The following is a 22,116-nucleotide window of genomic DNA, read 5'->3' as shown; positions in this document are numbered from 1 at the left end:
ACCAGAGGTCCCTGAGACTCTTGATATTCCATCTATTTTCTATTGTTAAGACTGAATAATTTCTATTGTTGTCTTCCATTTCACTGATTCCTGTCCCCTCCGTTCTGTGGTTGAGCCCATCTACTAAGCTTTTTACTTTGATTGTAGTATTTTCTCAAGTATTAACACTTCTAAATCAACAGAACCATTAATCTTACAGATTTTAAGTTCTACAATGGAATATACATATATGGAATTGTCATACGCTAATGTAATCAGGGTATATTTTCAACTATGCAAACACAGCCATATCAGTAGTCACAGAAGTAACATAGCTAATAAGGTCTTCTTACCTTCTTTACCTGCCCTCATATTCAAGCATCTACCCTTGACTCTATCATCAACATTAATAAGCAAAGATAAATTTCATTAGTGTTGGAAAATATTTTAAACTTCCATATTAGAAGACAGCATACACATGCTAATTTTTTATACAACAGCAATGGTTTCCAAACTTTACTGTAACTCAAAACAACCTGCAGAGCTTGTTAAAACTTTAAAACATAGATTACTGGGCCCTCCCCAAAGTTTGTGATTCAGTAGGTCTGGAGTGGGGCACAAGAACTTGTATTTTTTTTATTATTACTAAAGTTCTAAGATAAATGTGCAAGGTACAGGTTTCTTACATAGGTATACACATGCCATGGTGGTTTGCTACATGCATCAATGTGTCACCTACATTAAGTATTTCTCCTAATGCTATCTCTCCCTTAGCCCACTACCCCACAAGAGGCCCCAGTGTGTGATGTTCCCCTCCCTGTGTCTCACTGTTCAACTCCCACTTATGAGTGAGAACATGTGGTGTTTGGTTTTCTGTTCCTGTATTAGTTTGCTGAGAATGATGGTTTCCAGCTTCATCCATGTCCCTGCAAAGGACATGAACCCATCCTTTCTTAAGGCTGCATAGTATTCCATGGTATATATGTGCCATATTTTCTTTATCCAGTCTATCATGATGGGCATTTGGGTTGGTTCCAAATCTTTGCTATTGTGAACAGTGCTGCAATAAACACATGTGTGCATGTGTCTTTATAGTAGAAAGATTATTATAATCGTTTGGGTATATACCCAGTAATAGGATTGTTGGGTCAAATGGTACGTCTGGCTCTAGATCCTTGAGGAATTGCCACACTGTCTTCCAGTTCTAAAAAACAGTGTAAAAGCACTCCTATTTCTCCACATCCTCTCCAGCATTTGTTTTTTTCCGGACTTTTTAATGATTGCCATTCTAACTGGCATGAAATGGTATTTCATTGTGGTTCTGATTTGTATTTCTCTGATGACCAGTGACGATGATCACTTTTTCATGTTTGTCCCATAAATGACTTCTTTTGAAAATTTTCTGTTCATATCCTCCACCTATTTTTTTAATGAGATTTCTTTTTTCTTGTAAATATGTTTAAGTTCCTTGTAGATTCTGGATATTAGCCCTTTGTCAGATGGATAGATTAAATTTTTCTCCCAATCTGTAGGATGCCTGTTCACTCTGATAATAGTTTCTTTTGCTTCGAAGAAGCTCTTTAGTTTAATTTGATCCATTTGCCTATTTTGGCTTTTGTTGCCATTGCTTTTGGTATTTCAGTCATGAAGTCTTTGCCCATGCCTATGTCCTGAATGATACTGCCTAGGTTTTCTTCTAGGGTTTTTGTGGTTTTAGGTCTTATGTTTAAGTATTTAATCCATCTTAATTTTTGTAGAAGGTGTAAGAAAGTGGTCCAGATTCAGTTTCCTGCATTTGACTAGCCAGTTTTTCCAACATTTATTAAATAGAAAAACTTTTTTCCATTACTTGTTTTTGTCAGGTTTGTTGAAGATCAGATGTTTTGTTGCTGGCTGGTTGTTGTGCCCATTAGTTGACTCAGTTTCTTCATTGTGTCTTTGGTCTTTACCATCTGGTACATTTTTGCAGTGGCTGGTACTTGTTATTCCTTTCCATGTTTAGTGCTCTGTCAGAAGCTCTTGTAAGGTAGGTCTAGTGGTGATGAAATATCTCAGCAATTGCTTGTCTGTAAAGGATTTTATTTCTCCTTCACTTAAGCAGCTTAGTTTGGCTGGTCATGAAATTCTGGGTTGAAAGTTCTTTTCTTTAACGATGTTGAATATTGGCCCCCACTCTCTTCTGGCTTGTAGGGTTTCTGCCAAGAGATCTGCTGTGAGTCTGATGGGCTTCCCTTTGTGGGTGAGCCAACCTTTCTCTCTGGCTGCCCTTAGCATTTTTTCCTTCATTTCAACCCTGGTGAATCTGATGATTGTGTCTTGGAGTTGCACTTCCTGTGGATTATCTTTACGGTGTTCTATTTCCTGGATTTGGATGTTGGCCTTGCCTTGCTAGGCTGGGGAAGTTATCCTGGATAATATCCTTAATTGTTATCCAGCTTGGATTCATTCTCCCCATCACATTCAGATACACTGATCAAGCATAGATTAGGTCTTTTCACATAATCCCCTATTTCTTGGAGGCCCTGTTCATTTCTTTTCACTCTTGTTTTTTTCTAATCTTGCCTCTCGTTTTATTTCATTGAGCTGATCTTCAATCTCTGATATCCTTTCTTCTGCTTGATCGATTTGGCTATTGAAACTTGTGTATGCTTCACAAAGTTCTCATACTGTGTTTTCAGGTCCATGAAGTCATTTATGTTCTTTTCCAAGCTAGTTATTCTAGTTAGCATTCTGGCTAACCTTTTTTTTTCCAAGGTTTTTGGTTTCTTTGCATTGGATTAGAACATGGTGCTTTAGCTCAGAGAAGTTTATTACCCACCATCTGAAGCCAGCTTCTGTCAATTCATCAAAACTCATTCTCCCATCTTGTTTTGTTCCCTTGCTGGTGAGGAGTTGTGATCCCTTGGAGGAGAGGCATTCTGGTCTTTGATGATTTCATACTTTTGCACTGGTTTCTTCCCATCTTCATGGATTTATCTACCTTTGATCTTTGAAGTCGCTGATTTCTAATGGGGTCTCTGAGTGGGCATCCTTTCTGCTGATGTTGAAGCTATTTCTTTTTGTTTTTTAGTTTTTCTTCTAACAGGCCCCTTGGCTACAGGACTGCTGGAGGTCCACTCCAGACCTTGCTTGCCTGGGAATCACCCACAGGAGCTGCAGGACAGCAAGTATTGCTGCCTAATTTTTCCTTTGGTAGCTTCATCCCAGAAGGGTACCTGACAGTTGCCAGCTAGATCTCTCCTGTATGTAGCATCTTTTTGGTTATGCAGGGGTGAGGGAGTTACTTAAAGAGGCAGTCTGTCCCTTGTTCTGCCTGCAGAGGTGCTGCTGGCCTGCCATGGGCTCAGTCCAATTGCCATGTAAGCTTCCTCTGGCTTTTGTTCACACAGGTAAGATCAGCTATGGCAGACGCTCTTCCCCCCTTCTAGCTTGATCATCCCGGTTCAAGCTTGAACTGATGTGCTGCCTGTAAAACTCTCAAGCAAGAGGGCTTCAGTTTGCTGGCCTTAGTGGAGGTGGGATCCAACAAGCTGTATCACCTGTCTACTGCTTTCAGCTCCCTCTTTCTGGCGAGTGGGAAGTTCTATCCTGCAGGCTCTCTCAATACTAGTCAAATCATCTGCCCCGATCTGTGCCAACAACCTGCAGTGTCAGCTGCAGCTGCTGCTCAGATTTGTGCTAGTAACTCGTGGAGATTTTCAGCCTGGCAGCAATCTCCTTTTCTGTGGGTTCCAAAGGCCATGGGAGAAGTGCAGTATCTGAACCAGAGTACCAGAGGGGAAGAGTCCCTGATCCTCCGTCCAGTTGCACTTCCCAGGTGGGGCACTGCCCTGCTCTGCCTTGGTTTGCCCTCCTTGGGCTACACCCAGTGTCCAACCAGTCCCATTGAAATAAACCTGGTACCTTGGTTGGAAATGTGGAGATCGCTTGCCTTCTGCATTGCTCTCGCTGGGAACTGCACTCCAGAGCTGTTTGCATTCAGCCATCTTGGCGGAAATCCAGTCTGTGTCTTTTAACTGGGGGCATTTAGGCAGTTTACAGTTAAGGTTAATATTGTTATGTGTGAATCTGATCCTGTCATTATGATGCTAGCTAGTTATTTGGCTATTAGTTGATGCAGTTTCTTCAGTGTTGATGTTCTTTACAATTTGGTGTATTTTTGCAGTGGCTGGTACTGGTTTTTCCTTTCCATATTTAGTGTTTTCTTCAGGAGCTCCCGTAAGGCAGGCCTGGTGGTGATGAAATCTCTCAGTGTTTACTTGTCTGTAATGGATTTTATTTCTCCTTCGCTTATGAAGCTTAGTTTAGCTGGATATGAAATTGTGTTCTTCAAGAATGTTGGAATACTGGCCCCCACTCTCTTCTGGCTTATAGAGTTTCTGCAGAGAGATCTGCTGTTAGTCTAATGGGCTTCCCTTTGTGGGTAACCTGATCTTTCTTTCTGGCTGCCCTTAACGTTTTTTCCTTCAATTCAACCTTGGTGAATCTGATGATGTGTCTTGGGGTTGCTCTTCTCGAGGAGTATCTTTGTGGTGTTCTCTGTATTTCCTGGATTTGAATGTTGGCTTGTCTTGCTAGGTTGGGGAATTTCTCCTGCATAGTATCATGAAGAGTGTTTTCCAACTTCGTTCCATTCTCCCCATCACTTTCAGGTACACCAATCAAATGTATGTTTGGTTTTTTAAATAGACCCATATTTCTTGGGGGCTTTGTTCATTTCTTTTCATTCTTCTTTTTCTAATCTTCTCTTTAGGCTTTATTTCATTAAGTTGATCACCAATCTCTGATATTATTTCTTCCACTTGATTGATTCAGGTATTGATACTTGTGCATTCCTCACAAAGATATCATGCTGTGTTTTTCAGCTCCAGTGGGTCATTTATGTTCTTCTCTAAACGGGTTATTCTAGTTGGCAATTCCTCTAACCTTTTTTCAAGGTTCTTAACTTCCTTGCATTGGGTTAGAACAGGCATCCCCAAACTATGGCCCGTGGGCCGCATGCGGCCCCCTGAAGTCATTTATCTGCCCCCCCCGCTGCACTTCAGGAAGGGGCACCTCTTTCATTGGTGGTCAGTGAGAGGAGCACAGTATGTGGCGGCCCTCCAATGGTCTGAGGGACAGTGAACTGGCCCCCTGTGTAAAAAGTTTGGGGACGCCTGGGTTAGAACATGCTCCTTTAGCTCAGAAGAGTTTGTTATTACCCACCTTCTGAAGCCTACTGCTCTTTATCTTTCAAACTCATTCTTCGTCCAGTTTCGTTCCCTTGCTGGTAAGAACGTCTGATCCTTTGGAGGAAAAGTGGTGTTGATGCTGTTTCTTTCTGCTTCTTTTTGTTAGTTTTCCTTCTAACAGTGAGGCCCCTCTACCACAGGTCTGCTGGAGTTTGCTGGAGGTTCACTCCAGACCCTGTTTGCCTTAGTATCAGCAGTGGAGGCTGCAGAACAGCAAAGATTGCTGCCTGTTCCTCCCTCTCAAAGCTTCAGAGAGGCACCTGCCAGATGCCATCCTGAGCTCTCCTGTATGAGGTGTCTGTCGATCCCTGCTGGGAGGTGTCTCCCAGTCAGAAGGCACGGAGGTCAGGGACCCACTTGAGGAGGCAGTCTGTCCCTTATCAGACCTCAAGCACTGTGCTGGGAGATCCACTGCTCTCTTCAGAGCTGGCAGGCGGTAACATTTAAGTCTGCTGAAACTGCGCCCACAGCCTCCCATTTCCTTGGGAATAATTTTCACTTCTAATATGTTCCCAGGTGATGCTGATGCTGCTAGTCTGCACAACATACTGAGAAACACTATTCCATGGTTTCTGATGATATAGAACAGTTTATTAAATATACTTCAGTTTTATAGTTAATTTTATATCCTTCGTTAATTATGGAAATACCCAATTTCTAGTAATTTGTACTATAAACACAAATTGGACAGAGGTTCAGTTTATAAGTAAGTGAAATTGAGGGAATGTGTTCTCTTTCCGGATCCATGAGGAGGTGTAGTTTTAAGGGCAAGAATTTCCCAGCAGCATGCCCCCCTCCCATCTCTATCCATCCAGGAGATTTAACAGTTTACGTTTGAATTTTGTGGGCATGGGAAGAAACTAAAAGTCAATCACTCCAGCAGAAGTTCTAAGAATCTACTATCATTGGCCCAGCATCTTGGGGAAGGTGGAAATTCCTCCCAGGATAAATTCCCCTGCTCCTTCACCCACACCAGATTTCCAGATCTCTGGAATCCCCTCCCAAATGGTGGGAGCTGCCTTTCCCCTCTGGGATTTCCTCTGTGGAATTCCCTTCCATGCTCTTCATGGAAGTCTTTCTCTTCTTCTCTTTTCTCTACCTAAATAAAATCACCTTTCTGCAACACTTCTTGGGTCCGATATTTACTGTTTACAAGCCTATGGTGCACCTGCAGTGGTCCCATTGCTTATTCTTTAAGAGGTTGGAGACCAAGAATCCACAGAATTCTCTCGGGGGAGCTGTGCCTCACCAGCACCCAACAAAAAACCCAGTTTACAAAATTAGATATCTCCACAAATGACTTCTTATAGATTATACCTGGAAATCTTTATTACAGGGAAAGAAAAGGGCATCTCAGCAGAAAATATATAAATAATAGTCATCTCCTCTCTTCAACATCAGTTGTATTACTATGATCTTTTGTGGTTCCTCTATAGTTTTTCTTCCTCTTCACCAGGCTTATTTACCCTTTCTTATCCCTTCCCACACACTTTTTTCCAACCTGGCTATAAGCACCTACAATTAAATACAAACAGATTCATTCAAATATAAATTAACTTATTCACACACAGAACATATATACAGTTTTATACCCACTCATTTTATTAATACCATGCTGAGGTAGATGAGTGAAATTTGAATTAGTAAGAAAACTGGATTTTGGCAGAGCCTGAGAATGGGCAGATTCTACATAAGAGAAATAGTAATTCCAAGGCCAAGAGGAATATAGGGTAAGATTAGAAACCAGAAGCCCAGATTGGATTTATTTTTAATTGAAAAGGTAACTTAAACTGAAGAGTCATGCAGAATCTGAACACACTATGTTAATGGAACATGAATTAGAAAGAAAGGCAGAATCCTTTGCTCAGATTAGTGAATGAAAACCAAACTACAGGATGCGACATTCAGCTATTAAGAAAAATAACAGATCATAGCTGTTCTCAAGTCTCTGAATATCAAGGCATTGTTTCCAGAGACAGGCTTTCTGCCTGCTCTCACAGATGGTTATTAAAATATAATTCAAAAGGAGAAAATCAATAACTATGATGACGAGAGACTAATTAAATCTCAAACTGACATTATAAATAGAGGCAAATCTTTGTTCTATCATGTGCAAACTTTTCTGCGATATAGAATACTGTAATACAGAGAACAAAACAAAAATATACTTATCATTGAAAAATCTATCATTTAACTTTCATTCAGTGAATACTTAGGAACACTGTGCTAAACTGATAAGCAGTAATCATTTTCCCTTTCTTTTAATATACTGTTGCCAATTTTAGTTGGTTGCTTAGAAACATTAAGCAAAACACTAGAAGCCAACATAAGAAGAATAAGGGCTGTGGTGGGGGTTGCCAATATATTAAAAAATGTGAAGATCAGAATATAACTATATATAAGAGTGCGAGATTATTAGCCAAATTTTGCGAGCTCACTGTTTTCATTGGCATCACAACTCTGGTCGGAAATTGGGAATATGAAGCTTTCTACAACTAGAGCCATGAAAACAAAGACTGACATTTTAAATTGGCCATGTGATTAGGAGATTGATAACTGTTCCTGGTTAGCCAGCATAGATGGCAACAGCGGTTTTGGAGGTAAGTAAGAGTCTTTATGGAGACTGGATATTCAGGAGGAAGAACCTGGGTTTCCCTTCCTTATCCCTCTACTGCTACAGAGGAAGAACTGATATAAAAAGGTTTGCTGCTGGATACATGTTCTTGCAAAATGCTTTACCTTGAGTTTCATTACAAATAATTTTTTTTAAGATGGACTTCTGCTGTTGTTACCCAGGCTGGAGTAGAATTGGTGAGATCATGGCTCACCGCAAACTCCACCTCCTGGGTTCAAGTGATTCTCCTGCCTCAGACTCCCAAGAAGCTGGAATTACAGGCATGCACCACCATGCCTGGCTAATTTTGTATTTTTAATAGAGATGGGACTTCTCTGTGTTGGTCTGGCTGGTCTCAAACTCCCGACCTCAGGTGATTCGCCTGCTTTGGCCACCCAAAGTGCTGGGATTTTATAGGTGTGAGCCGCCACCCATAGCATAAATAATTTTTAATTAAATAAGTATGGGACTGGTCCTATTGCTGGCTGAGCTGTGAAATTTCTTAACTTTAGTAGGAAACCTGAAAGTCCCTAGGGCTCAGTTTAGACATTATAAAATGAAAGAGGAGGAGTGGTTGGCAAGATGGTCAAATAAGAACAGCTCTGGTCTGCAGCTCCCAGAGATATGAACTCAGAAGGTAGTGATTTCTGTATTTCCAACAGAGGTACCTGGCTCATCTCACTGGGACTGGTTAGACAATATGTGCAGCCCACAGGGGGTGAGTCAAAGCAGGGTGGGGCATCACCTCACCAGGGAAGCACCACAAAGGGTAGGGGAACTCTCTCTCTTAGCCAAGGGAAGCCAGGAGGAACTGTGCCCTAAGAAATGGTACACTCTGGCCAGATACTATGCTTTTCCCACAGTCTTCGCAATCCACAACCAGGAGATTCCCTCCAGTGCCTACGCCACTAGGACCCTGGGTTTCAAGCACAAAACTGGGTGGCCATTTGGGCAGAAACTGAGCTAACTGCGGGAGTTTTTAAATTTTTTTTTTATTTTCATACCCCAGTGGCACCTGGAATGCCAGTGAGGCAGAACTGTTCACTCTCCTGGAAAGGGGGCTAAGACAGAGAGCCAAGTGGTCTAGTGAGCAGATCCCACCCCCACAGAGCCCAACAAGCTAAGATTTAGTGGCTTGAAATGCTTGCTGCCAACACAGAAGTCTGAAGTTGACCTGGGATGCTCAAGCTTAGTTGGAGGAGGGGCGTCCACCATTACTGAGTCTTAAGTAGGCGATTTTTGCCTAACAGTGCAAACAAAGCCTCCAGGAAGTTCAAACTGGGTGGAGCCAACCTCAGCTAGGCAAAGCGGCTGTAGCCAGACTGCCTCTCTAGATTCTTCCTCCCTGGGCAGGGCATCTTTGAAAGAAAGGCAGTAGCCCAATCAGGGGCTTATAGATAAAACTCTCATCTCCCTGGTACAGAGCACCTGAGGGAAAGGGCGGCTGTGGGGGATTTCAGCAGTCTTAAATGTTACTGCCTGCCAGCTCTGAAGAGAGCAGTGGATCTCCCAGCTCAATGTTTGAGGTCTGATAAGGGACAGACTGCCTCCTCAAGTGGGTCCCTGACCTCCGTGCCTTCTGACTGGGAGACACCTCCCAGCAGGGATCGACAGACACCTCATACAGGAGAGCTCAGGATGGCATCTGGCAGGTGCCTCTCTGAAGCTTTGAGAGGGAGGAACAGGCAGCAATCTTTGCTGTTCTGCAGCCTCCACTGCTGATACTAAGGCAAACAGGGTCTGGAGTGAACCTCCAGCAAACTCCAGCAGACCTGCAGCAGAGAAGTCTCACTATTAGAAGGAAACTAACAAACAGAAAGGAATAGTAGCATCAACTTCAATAAAAAGGATGTCCACACAAAAACCCCATCTGAAGGTCACCAGCATCAAAGACCAAAGGTACATATATCCACGAAGATGAGGAAAAAACAGCACAAAAAGACTGAAAATTCTAAAAACCAGAACACCTCTTCTCCTCCAAAGAGTCACAACTCCTCAACAGCATGACAACTCCTTGCCAGCAAGGGAACAAAACTGGATAGAGAATGAGTTTGGCGAATTGACAGAAGTAGGCTTCAGAAGGTGGGTAATAACAAACTCTTCTGAGCTAAAGGAGCATGTTCTAACCCAATGCAAGGAAGCTAAGAACCTTGAAAAAAGGTTAGAGGAATTGCTAACTAGAATAAACCGGTTTAGAGAAGAACATAAAAGACCCGATGGAGCTAAAAAACAGAGGACAAGCACTTCATGAAGCATACACAAGTATCAATAGCTGAATCAATGAAGGCAAAGAAACGATATCAGAGATTGAAGATCAACTTAATAAAATAAAGCATAAAAACAAAATTAGAGAAAAAACAATGAAAAGGAATGAACAAAGCCTCCATTTTATGGGAGTATGTGAAAAGACCAAACATATGTTTGACTGTTGTACCTGAAAGTGATGAGAAGAACAGAATCAATTTGAAAAATACTCTTCATATTATCCAGGAGAACTTCCCCAATCTGGCAAGACAAACCAACATTCAAATTCAGGAAATACAGAGAATGCCACAAAGATACTCCTTGAGAAGACCAATGCCAACATACATAATTGTCAGATTCATCAAGGTTGAAATGAAGGAAAAAATGTTAAGGGCAGCCAGAGAGAAAGGTTGAGTTACCCATAAAGGGAAGCCCATCAGACTAACAGCAGATCTCTCTGCAGAAACCTACAAGCCAGAAGAGAGTGGGGGGCCAATATTTAACATTCTTAAAGAAACAAAATTTCAACCCAGAATTTCACGTCCAGCCAAATTAAGCTTCATAAGTGAAGGAGAAATAAAATCCATTACAGACAAGCAAATGCTGAGAGATTGTCACCATCAGGCCTGTCTTATAAGAGCACCTGAATGAAGTACTAAATATGGAAAGGAAAAACCAGCAGTAGCCACTGCAAAAATACACCAAATTGTAAAGAACACTGACACTGTGGAGAAATTGTATCAACCAATGGGCAAAATAACTAGCTAGCATCATAATGACAGGATCAAATTCACACATAACAATATTAACCAGCTACAAACTGGCTAAATGCCCCAATTAAATGACACAAACTGGCAAATTGGATAGAGTTCAGACCCATGGGTGTGCTGTATTCAGGAGACCCATCTTACGTGCAAAGACTAGGCTCAAAATAGAGGGATGGAGGAATATTTACCAAACAAATGGAAAGCAAAAAAAAAAAAAAAAAAAAAAAAAAAAAAGCAAGAGTTGCAATTCCACACTCTGATAAAACAGACTTTAAACCAACAAAGACCAAAAAAGACAAAGAAGGGCATTACACAATGGCAAAGGCATCAATGCAACAAGAAGTACTAACTGTCATAAATATATATCCGCCCAATACAGGAGCATACAGATTCTTAAAGCAAGTTATTAGAGACCTACAAAGAGACTTAGACTCCCACATAATAATAGTGGAAGACTTTAACACCCCACTGTCTGTATTAGACAGATCAATGAGACAAAAAATTAACAAGGATATTCAGGACTTGAACTCAGCTCTGGACCAAGCATACCTAATAGATATCTACAGAACTCTCCACCCCAAATCCACAAAATACACATTCTTCTCAGCACCACATAACACTTATTTTAAAATTGACCACAGAACTGGAAGTAAAATATTTCTCAGCAAATGCAAAATAATGGAAATCATAACAAACAGTCTCTCAGACCACAGTGCAATCAAATTAGAACTCAGGATTAAAAAACTCACTCAAAATCGCACAACTACATGGAAACTGAACAACCTGCTCCTGAATGACTGCTGAGTAAATAAGAAAATTAGGGCAGAAATAATTAATTTCTTTGAAACTAATGAGAGCAAACACAATGTACCAGAATCTCGGGGTCACAGCTAAAGCAGTGTTGAGAAGCAAATTTATAGCACTAATTGCTCAGAGGAGAAAACATGAAAGATCTAAAATTAACATCCTAACATCGCAATTAAACAAACTAGAGAAGCAAGAGCAAATGAATTCAAAAGCTAGCAGAAGACAAGAAATAACTAAGATCAGAGCAGAACTGAAGGAGACAGAGACACAAAAATCCCTTCAAAAAAATAAATGAAATCAGGAGCTGGTTTTTTGAAAACATTACCAAAATAGTTAGACCACTAGTCAGACTAATACAGAAGGAAAGAGAGAAGAATCAAATAGATACAATACAAAATGATAAAGGGGATATCACCACTGATCCCACAGAAACACTAACTACCATCACAGCACACTATAAACATCTTTATGCAATTAAACTAGAAAATCTAGAAGAAATGGACACATTCCTGGATACTTACACCATCCCAAGACTAAACCAGGAAGAAGCTGAATCCCTGAATAGACCAATAACAAGTTCTGAAATTGAAGCAGTAATTAATAGTCTACTAAACAAAAAAAGCCCAGGACCAGACAGATTCCTCACCAAATTCTACCAGAGGTACAAAGAGGAACTGGTACCATTTCTTCTGAAACGGTAATGATTAAAAAAAGGGGGACTCCACTCTAACTCATTTTACAAGGCCAGCATCATTCTGATACCAAAACCTGGCAGAGGCACAACAAAGAAAAATTTCAGGCCAATATCCCTGATGAACATTGATGCAAAAATCCTCAGTAAAATACTGGCCAACCAAACGCAGTAAGCACATCAAAAAGTTTATCCACCACAATCAAGTTGGCTTTATCCCTGGAATGCCAAGCTGGTTCAACATATGCAAATCAATAAATGTAATCCATCACATAAACAGACCCAATGACAAAAACCATGATTATCTCAATAGATGCAGAAGAGACCTTTGATAAAATTCAATACTTCTTCATGTCAAAAATCTCAATAAACTAGGTACTCATGAAACATATCTCAAAATAAAAGAGCTATTTATGACAAACTCAAAGCCAAATGGGCAAAAACTGAAAAAATTCTCTTTGAAAACTGGCACAAGACAAGGATGCCCTCTCTCAACACTCCATTTCAACATAGTATTGGAAGTTCTGGCCAGGGCAATCAGGAAAGAGAAAGAAATAGGGGTATTCGAATAGGAAGAAAAAAAGTCAAATTGTCTCTCTTTACAGATGACATGATTGTATATTTAGAAAACTTAGTCATCTCAGCCCAGAATCTCCTTAAGCTTATGATAAGCAACTTCAGCAAAGTCTCAGGATACAAAATTAATGTGCAAAAATCACAAGTATTCCTATACACCAATAATAGAGAGCCAAAACATGAGTTAACTCCCATTCACAATTGCTACAAAGAGAATAAAATACCTGGGAATGCAACTTACAAGGAATGTGAAGAACCTCTTTAAGGAGAACTACAAATCACTACTCAAGGAAATAAGAGAGGACACAAACAAATGGAAAAACATTCTACGCTCATGCAAAGGAAGAATCAATATTGTGAAAATGGCCATACTGCCCAAAGAAATTTATAGATTCAATGCTATGCCCAACAAGCTACCATTCACCTACTTCATAGAATTTAGAAAAAACTACTTTAAATCTCATATGGAACCAAAAAGTGGCCCAGATAGCCAAGACAATCCTAAGCAAAGAGAACAAAGATGGAGGCATCATGCTACCTGACTTCTGACTATACTACAATGCTACAGTAACCAAAACAGCATGGTACTGGTACCAAAACAGATGTATAGACAAATGGAAGAGAACAGAGAGCTCAGAAATAACACCACATATCTACAACCATCTGATCTTCAACAAGCCTGACAAAAACAAGCAATGGGCAAAGGATTCTCTATCTAACAAATGGTACTGTGCAAACTGTCTAGCCATATGCAGAAAACTGTATCTGGACCCCTTCCTTACACCTTATACAAAAATTAACTCAAGATGGATAAAAGATTTAAATGTAGGACTTAAAACCATAAAATTCCTAGAAGAAAACCTAGGCAATGTCATTCAGGATATAGACATGGGCAAAGACTTCATGACTAAAACACCAAAAGCAATGGCAACAAAAGCCAAAATAGTCAAATGAGATCTAATTAAACTAAAGAGCTTCTACACAGCAAAAGAAACTATTATCAGCGTGAACAGGCAACCTAAAGAATGGGAGAAAAATTTTATAATCTATCCATCTGACAAAGGGCTATGACCAGAATCTAAAAAGAACTTACACAAATTTACGAGAAAAAAACAACCCTAACAAAAAGTGGGCAAAGGATATTAACAGACATTTCTGAAAAGAAGACATTTATGCAGTCAAAAAACATGAAAAGAAGGTCATCATCATTGGCCATTAGAGAAATGCAAATCAAAACCACATTGAGATGCCATCTCATGCCTGTTAGAATGGCAATCACTAAAAAGTCTGGAAACAATAGATGCTGGAGAGGATGTAGAGAAACAGAAATGCTTTTACACTGTTGGTGGGAGTGTAAATTAGTTCAACTATTGTGGAAGACAGTGTGGCAATTCCTCAAGGATCTAGAACCAGAAATACCATTTGACCCAGCAATTCCATTACAAGGTATATACCCAAAGGATTATAAATCTTTCTACTATAAAGACATACGCACACATATGTTTATTACAGCACTGTTCACAATAGCAAAGACTTGGAACCAACCCAAATGCCCATCAATGATAGACTGGATAAAGAAAATGTGGCACATGTACACCATGGAATACTATGCAGCCATAAAAAATGATGAGTTCATGTCTTTTGCAGGGACATGGATGAAGCTGAAGACCATCATTCTCAGCAAACTGATACAGGAACAGAAAACCAAACACCGCATGTTCTCACCCATAAGTGGGAGCTGAACAATGAGAACACATGGACACAAGGAGAGGAACATCACATACCAGGGCCTGTTAGTGGGTGGTGGGCTAAGAGAGGGATAGCATTAGAAGAAATACCAATGTAGATGATGGGTTGATGGGTGTAGTAAACCACCCCAGTATGTGAATACTTATGCAAAAAACCAGCATGTTCTGCATATGTATCCCAGAACTTAAAGGACAAAAAAAAAAAAAAAAAAAAAAAGAGGATGGCTTAAGTCAGTCATTCCTAAGGTTTCAAAAAAGAACTTCAAAGGCCACCTCAGGGGAATGGGGCTGAATGAATAGGTTTACTCAGAGTAACTCAGCTTACTATAATTATGCTCTAAAAAATTGTATTTTTAAGTGTTTTGTCACAATCAAAAACAAAACAAGTTTAAAAACCATTTTTAAAAATTGCTTTCATCTCTACACTATTCAAGAACAAAACGGAAAAGACTTATAAACCTACCAAAAAGTTTTAAAATTCTCTAATAGTGTAACCTATATAATGACCTGTAATAGTAAAATTCAGCATGTATAGAAATTTACAATGTATACATTGTCTATTATAGAAAACTGATTTTTAATTATGAATTTCTGCCTTAGAACACAGTATAAGAAAATTTCTAAAACAAGCAAACAAAACAAAACTAAAAAAATAAACAACCAACCAAATAAATTTGTCCTCTTTTTCTGGATCTACATTAGGTTTATAAATTATTTTATACTCCCCCCAACAAAAGATGGAGTCTAATTCTCCTCCCTTTGAATATGAGCCATCCTTAATGACTCCTTGCTAATCAACAAATATGGCAGAAGTGAAGCTGCATGATGACTAGGTTACTAAAAGGCAGTAACATTTGTGCTTGGCTCTCTCTTTCAGGATGTTTATCTTTGGAATTCAGTCATCATGCTGTGAGGAAGCCAAGGAGCCACCTGAAAAGGCCTTATGTAAGTGTTTCATCTAGGGTCCAAGCCTGGAGTCAGCATCAATCAGCAGGCAAAGGAGTGAGCAAGCCTTGAGGTGAGTCCAGCTTTCAGTATTCAAGCCCCCTCAGCTAATGCTCAGGAGAACTATGGTGAGCTGTTTCCATTGATCCCCAGAGAAATTATGTATTTGTGAATAAAATAAACATTACTGGTATTTTAAGCCACCAAGTTTTGGGGTAGTTTATTACTATACTCAATAGATACTTCAACATGTATAAACATAAATCACATAATCTCTCAGAATCTCATACTCCTTATCTGTTAAACAAAGAAACAAATGCAGGCTTTTTGGGTTAAGATGGCAGACCGAGCACATTTAATTCCTCCTGAAATTTCACTGGAACTACAGTAAAAGGTTCTGTTGTTTCAAAGGTATAAATCTATAAAGACAAACAAAACAGGTGAAACAGCCAGAGCCTCAAAGGTAAAAAAATAGAAGGCAGAGATGTCAGTGAAAATGGGTTTAGTAGACCTGAAACAGCTAAATACCAAGCCCCAATAAGGAAAGATGAAAAGTAACTTGATTTACACTGCTGAATTCTTAAAGGGCACAGAATCAGAAATGGGAATATAACGGGGGAGGCAAAAATTAGAACTACAGTAAAAACTAAAGTAAAAGCCCCCTAGATCTCTCCCTTGCCACTGTATAACTATCCCTCCTCCATCCCTACACAAGCAGAAGTCTGTAAATTCCTACTATTTGGAGGGGGTAAAACAGAGGTGTTTTGGACTAGCGAATGCCAAACACAGATAAGGTTGTAAGAACTATACCAAGACATAGGGGCAGTAAACAACTAATTACTGAATACTAACCGATTGACCAATCAAGAGAGGCTCCCAATCTCCTTCTTCCAACAAACAGAATACTTACCCTGCCCCTCCCTTGGACAGAAGATTAGAAGACACTTTCATGGGGAATCTGATTAGGCTAAGAAGAAATAACTGAAGATACGGACATCAGGGTTCCCTAGTCAACAGGCCACTCATATCACCTCATAATAAAGCTATGGTCAACAAATCTTATTTATGTCTCACCTTTGAATTATCCATTTCAGTTCCCTACTATTAACCATGAGCAGAAAATCAGAGACTACCAAACTTCTGATGAAAGCCTCCAATATGGAGGACAGAGACCAAAACAGACAAAAGCAACGTGGAGGAATCAGAAACCATGCAGGAAGAAGAAAAAAATTTTAAACCTATTACTAGCTTTCTCAAAGGAATAGAAGATAGTACAACCATGAAATAAAAGGGTACCATTAAAAAGAAAGATTCAGAGGGGAAAAAATTATTCACAATTAAAGGCATTATAGCAGAAGTAAAATATTCAATAGAAAAGTTTTGAGAAAATTCCCTAAGTCATAAAGCAAAGGAGAAGGGAAATACAAGTAAAAATGTAGGAAAATTAGGAGTCCAGAAAGTCTGGCTTTTGAATAATAGGAGATTCAGAAAGAAAGAATAGAAAAAAACAGAGGAGAGAAAATCATCAACAAAAGAATTCAACAAAATTTTCTGGAACTTCAGGACATACAGCTGCTAGACAAGTATATAGCAGCACAAGGGATGAATACAAACCCACACCAAGGCACAACACTGCAATTTCAAAACCTCCAAGGCAAGAGATGGCTCAACAAGCTTCCAGAGAGACAGATACAAAGGTTCTAATATCTGATTCAAAGGAACAGGAATCACAGTGGCCTGGGGTGAGAAGAGCACTCCATACAGACTAGAATGAATGGCCTGAAATTTAGCAATGTTGACACCTGTCATCACCAAGACCCTGACTGCCTTTGTACTCTTTTTTTTTTTTAAAAAAACTAAAGATAGAATGTATAGGTGAGCCTACTTCTTATTCCTGGCTTGCCAGGGGTGTCATGAAGTCCCTGCTCTCTTCTTTCTCTGCTGACACAGCTGAAGACGTTCAGTTCACCTCACAGATTAAACCTATAGTACTCTTGACAGTTGGAGGGCTCTTTCTGACAGACATCTAATAGTCTCAATTGTAGCTCTGCTAGATGTCCCAAGAGGTGTCCTTTGTTTCTCAGGACTCATTCACACAGAGGGAACTATAAAAATGGGAACAATAGTTAACCTCTGGACAGAAGGGTGGGGCAATGTGATAGGGGGGGGCTCCCTGGGGCTTTTACAGTACCAGTAGTGCTCTTGAGTGCTGAGTTCTTGGGTTTTAATTTTATTATAAAGATGTATGGAAATGTTGGTTGTCATCTTCTGCATGTGTAACACATTTTGGACTTTTAAAATGTGTGCCATCAGTTGAGATAAGAGTAATGTTCCTGCCCTATCATAATACCTTCCTTCACAATATATATACATTGTCATAACATGTATTGAACTTCCTAAGACATAGGATTAAATATTTTTAAATGCTTTCATTCATATCTTTACAACTTCATAAGGTAGCTTCTTTATTATCCAAATTTACAAATGAGAAAATAAACACAGAGAGGTTAATCACATTTTCTAGGATTGTACAGTTTGTATGTTATGAAGCCAGAATTCAAACCCATCCTGAAAAGCTACAAAATCTGTGTTATTCTGACTGTTGAACAATGCCAAACCTTATACTATGTTTAAAAACAAATAATAAAATGAAAAACTAAATTCACATGGGTGTAGGAGCTAGTAAACTGTAAGACATCCAAAGAAAGAAAAAAATATTCAACAAGTATCAAGCAAAATCAATATATTAGGAAATTAACCATTTAAATCATAAAACTTAGAGGTAAATGACACTGTACAACTCAACATGCCCAATTTCCTCATTCTACAAATGTTCAGTCACGATAAAAAACAAGAGGGCTAAGTTATCTGTTTAAGGTCACACTGGCAGTTATAGGTAGTAGTTGAGTCAAAGACTCAGTTCTTAACTGACAATGTGTGAGTCCAGGCATGTAATAATAAATGAGTTACAATTTGAAGGATCCCTGTATCAGTTTAGTACTTTGGTACTGCCTATGACTACTTTAATAGTGGCAGGCAGCTGAAACGAGGAAAGACCAGAATGGATTAGTCATAACAAGGGGTGTTTACATCATTGTCTATAGGATGACTTTTCTGAACATTTGGCAAAAAATAAAATCGAAGGTGGGAGAGAGAAAGGAAGAAAGATGGGAAAAAAAAGTCTGACTCACAGGACTTTAGCCATCAGAGCCAAATAAAGCAAATACATTCATTAGATTTTGGAGATGTACTTCTTAGTAAGTTCAATGATGTATGTGTTTGTAAAACTGTAATAAAAGCATCAGTGAAATGTTCTTTTATGAGGCTAGTTACAAAAACTTTTGAAAGTCTCCTCTCTAGAAAGTTTTCTTTTATGAAATAGATGTCTTAATCTGGACATATTTTACAGAACTTATCACAGCCTTGAGATCGGTTTGATATTCCAACAGGGTAAACATGCCAGAAACCCAGAAAAAGTGCCTTCCATTCATTCATTACCTCATTCAATAAAATATTAACTGAGTATAGACTACATGTACCACATTTTGGGTCTTTAAAACAAACAGATGGATTCAAACTGAAGGAACTGTATATGCGTTTACTCCTGGACCCAACAACCCTACTTCTAGAAATATCCTATAGATACACCTGCAGATGAACAAAGTGATACATGTATAGTCATTCATTGTGGCATTGTTTACAATAACAAAATAATGAATACAACTCATTTCTTTTAATAGGAATCTAAGTAAATAAATCCAGTTTACTTACCCCAGTAGCAATGTACATCCAATATATTCCATCTGATGGAATATATTTGTAAAAAACAATAAAGCTTTTCATGTACTGATACAGAAAGATACCTAGAATACATGAACTGAACAAAAAGCAAGGTTCTAGATGATGTATACACAGTTACCTACGAAAGGTGGAAAATGAGAATATTTATTTATATTTGTTTGCATTTGCCTAAAAAAAAAAACAACAGGAAGGAATACAAGAGACAACAGAAAAGACAGTGAAAGTGAGATGTCTGAAAGGTATTTATTTTTACTTTTTTCATTTTTGAAAATGTGTTACCTATTCAATAAAAAGTTGAGTTTAATATAAAAAAGAAAAAATAACTCTTCCCATAGGAAGAGCTAAGAAAAGTCAAATCCAAGTTTACCACTCCGACCAAGGGAAAGATCTGAGAGATTTAGTCTAAAATCAGTCCATTCTCTAAGGAAACCTGTAGATAGAGTTATCTGGGCCTTGAAAATACATCTTCTAAGGTAGGACTCCTAATGTGGCAAGTCCTTTGCTTTCCCCAAATGGCAAGCCCTGTGCCAGGTTTCGTCTAACAGCTGCCCCTCAAGTTGCTCTTAGAGAAACTGTGAAAATATGGTACTTGATCTGTGAATATCACAGGACTCACACACAGATCCCATTGTTACTTCAGCTGAAGACCACTTGTTCTTCCCTGGCTATTTTAGAGTGACAAAGATCACAGGATGCTTTTATCCAAGGTGAGTAAAAACTGCAGAATTCACTATGTCATATCAAGGTTCTACTAAACTCATGAAATGAGTTGAGCTGGCTATGAGCTTGCTCCTAAGGTAAATGTCAGAGTTCATAGCTACTCTTTTCTGAACTACCTAGACTGCAATGATATTTTTAAAAATTTGGGGAAGAATTGCTTCATTTCTTTTAAAGATATTCTGTGCTGCTTAAAAATGTTTCAAGTGTGAAAGGGGCATCATAATTTTAGAAAGATACAAAAGTGTTAAGAGAGGATGTACTGCTAACCTCCTCTCCTCTATCACTTACCATACAGGTTGTTTCTCTGAAGATGTATCACCACTAGCAGCTGCTATAGTAGGTAAAACTCCTACACTTTTCACATCTTTTTAAAAGGACAGCCAATTTGACAGGCATATCTAGTCATGTGATCCACAAGGAGCAAAGGCATTCCTCAGCTGTAAGGTGAACCCACGCTGGGTTTTTGCAGTTTCCCTAATACCACTTGAAGATGAGACAGGGGAAACAAGCTGTTAGAGAATACCCAGCATAGGTCCTGCTACCAAAGACGAGGGAGGAAAGCTGTAATAACTGCCAAGAATGAGGCATCTTTGAGAAAACACTCTTACTGGCAAGTAAGAGTGGCTTCCCAAGAGATCAAGTAATTATAAACATGCTTACATTTGGAAGATGTAGCCTAACTTTCTACTCAATAAAAGAATTACTTCCACAGTGCCCCTAACAAATGAACTTCATGCCATACCTGAATTGAGGTGGCAACCAGATAGAACATCTAGGATAATTCAGTACCAGGAGTTCTAATAAGATAAAGGAAGTCTGCTAAAAGGTCTACTCATCTAGAGTGAAACTCACATATGCAAATATCCCAAGTTCAGGTTGGGGCTAAGTCCAGATTCCACAAGACTGGCACAAATGAGAGGGAAGCAGACACCTGAGATACAGATGAGGTAGAAGCTCAAATAAGTGGACCATATTCAGAGTCAATATAGCCACTCAAAAACTTGTAGGCATATGAGTTGGCAAACTGACTTCAGAGATCAAGATATTAGTACAAAAAGAACGGAGTAGACAGAAATCAGAGTGTGAACTCAAAGGTGCCTCCTTGGGGCAATATTGGCATGATGGAGGGGTGTGTGTGTATGCAAATAAATAAAAGGAAGTCATCAAAAGCAAATGTTCAAAAATGAAGTATTACAAACACTAACCTTTAAGAATGTAGAATAGGTCTAGCACTAGCTTAGAGTGTCAAACAGAAAATCTCTGTGTAAGAATAATTTATACCACATGCAGCTTATGGACATGGGTAATTTACCAGAAACTATGCCCTTAAATATTTCTAGGTTTGTTTCATTTGGTTAGAATGTGAGGGGCATTTAAACCTTTCAAGGTTTGTCTTGTTACAAGGTGAGGGGCACTTAGAAGTATTTAAGTAATGTACATTTCCCTGTGGTAAAACAGTATAGAGCTACATAAAGAAACATTAATAATACATACAATTTTACCTCCCTGAGGAAACTATTAACAGATTGGTGAGCACCCTCCTATGCTCAAATTACAAAAGGTTTCGCTGCACTTAAAAACACTGGAGTCATATTCTACCTATAACAATGTAACTTACTTTTTTTTACTTTACAATGTATTGTGAACATTTCTCTTAGTCACTTTATATACATATCATATTAACATAACTGAATTATGTTAATCTATATTGCAAATACTGTGCCGCTATTAAGATGTTAAGATAAATACTGTGCTGCTATTAAGATAGCTGCACAGTATTTGCAATATAGATTAACATAATTTAGTTAACTAATCTAATTAGATTGCTTCAAATATCACTACTATAAATAATGTACATGCTTTCCATTTATCTTTTTACCTATGTTACATCTCTATAATACTTATGGTAAGCTTTTCCATTCAAACTACCTTTTGGTCTTTAGATAATAGTTTTATAGTTTTCTCCATATAGATTTTACACATTTCTTTTTAG

The 22,116-nt window shown here is 38.9% G+C and overlaps 1 protein-coding gene across 2 annotated transcripts in view; it reads right to left on the bottom strand.

The window, feature by feature from the left end:
- HECTD2 (HECT domain E3 ubiquitin protein ligase 2) overlaps window positions 1–22,116 on the bottom strand; it is a 97,463-nt gene that overhangs the window by 59,928 nt on the left and 15,419 nt on the right. The gene's annotated exons all lie outside the window — the stretch shown is intronic.

The sequence above is a fragment of the Saimiri boliviensis genome, chromosome 12, assembly GCF_048565385.1.
Source record: "Saimiri boliviensis isolate mSaiBol1 chromosome 12, mSaiBol1.pri, whole genome shotgun sequence".
NCBI classification, from domain to species: Eukaryota; Metazoa; Chordata; class Mammalia; order Primates; family Cebidae; genus Saimiri; species Saimiri boliviensis.
The sequence above is the reverse complement of the archived record's forward strand: the minus strand, read 5'-3'. Positions and strand labels throughout refer to the sequence as shown.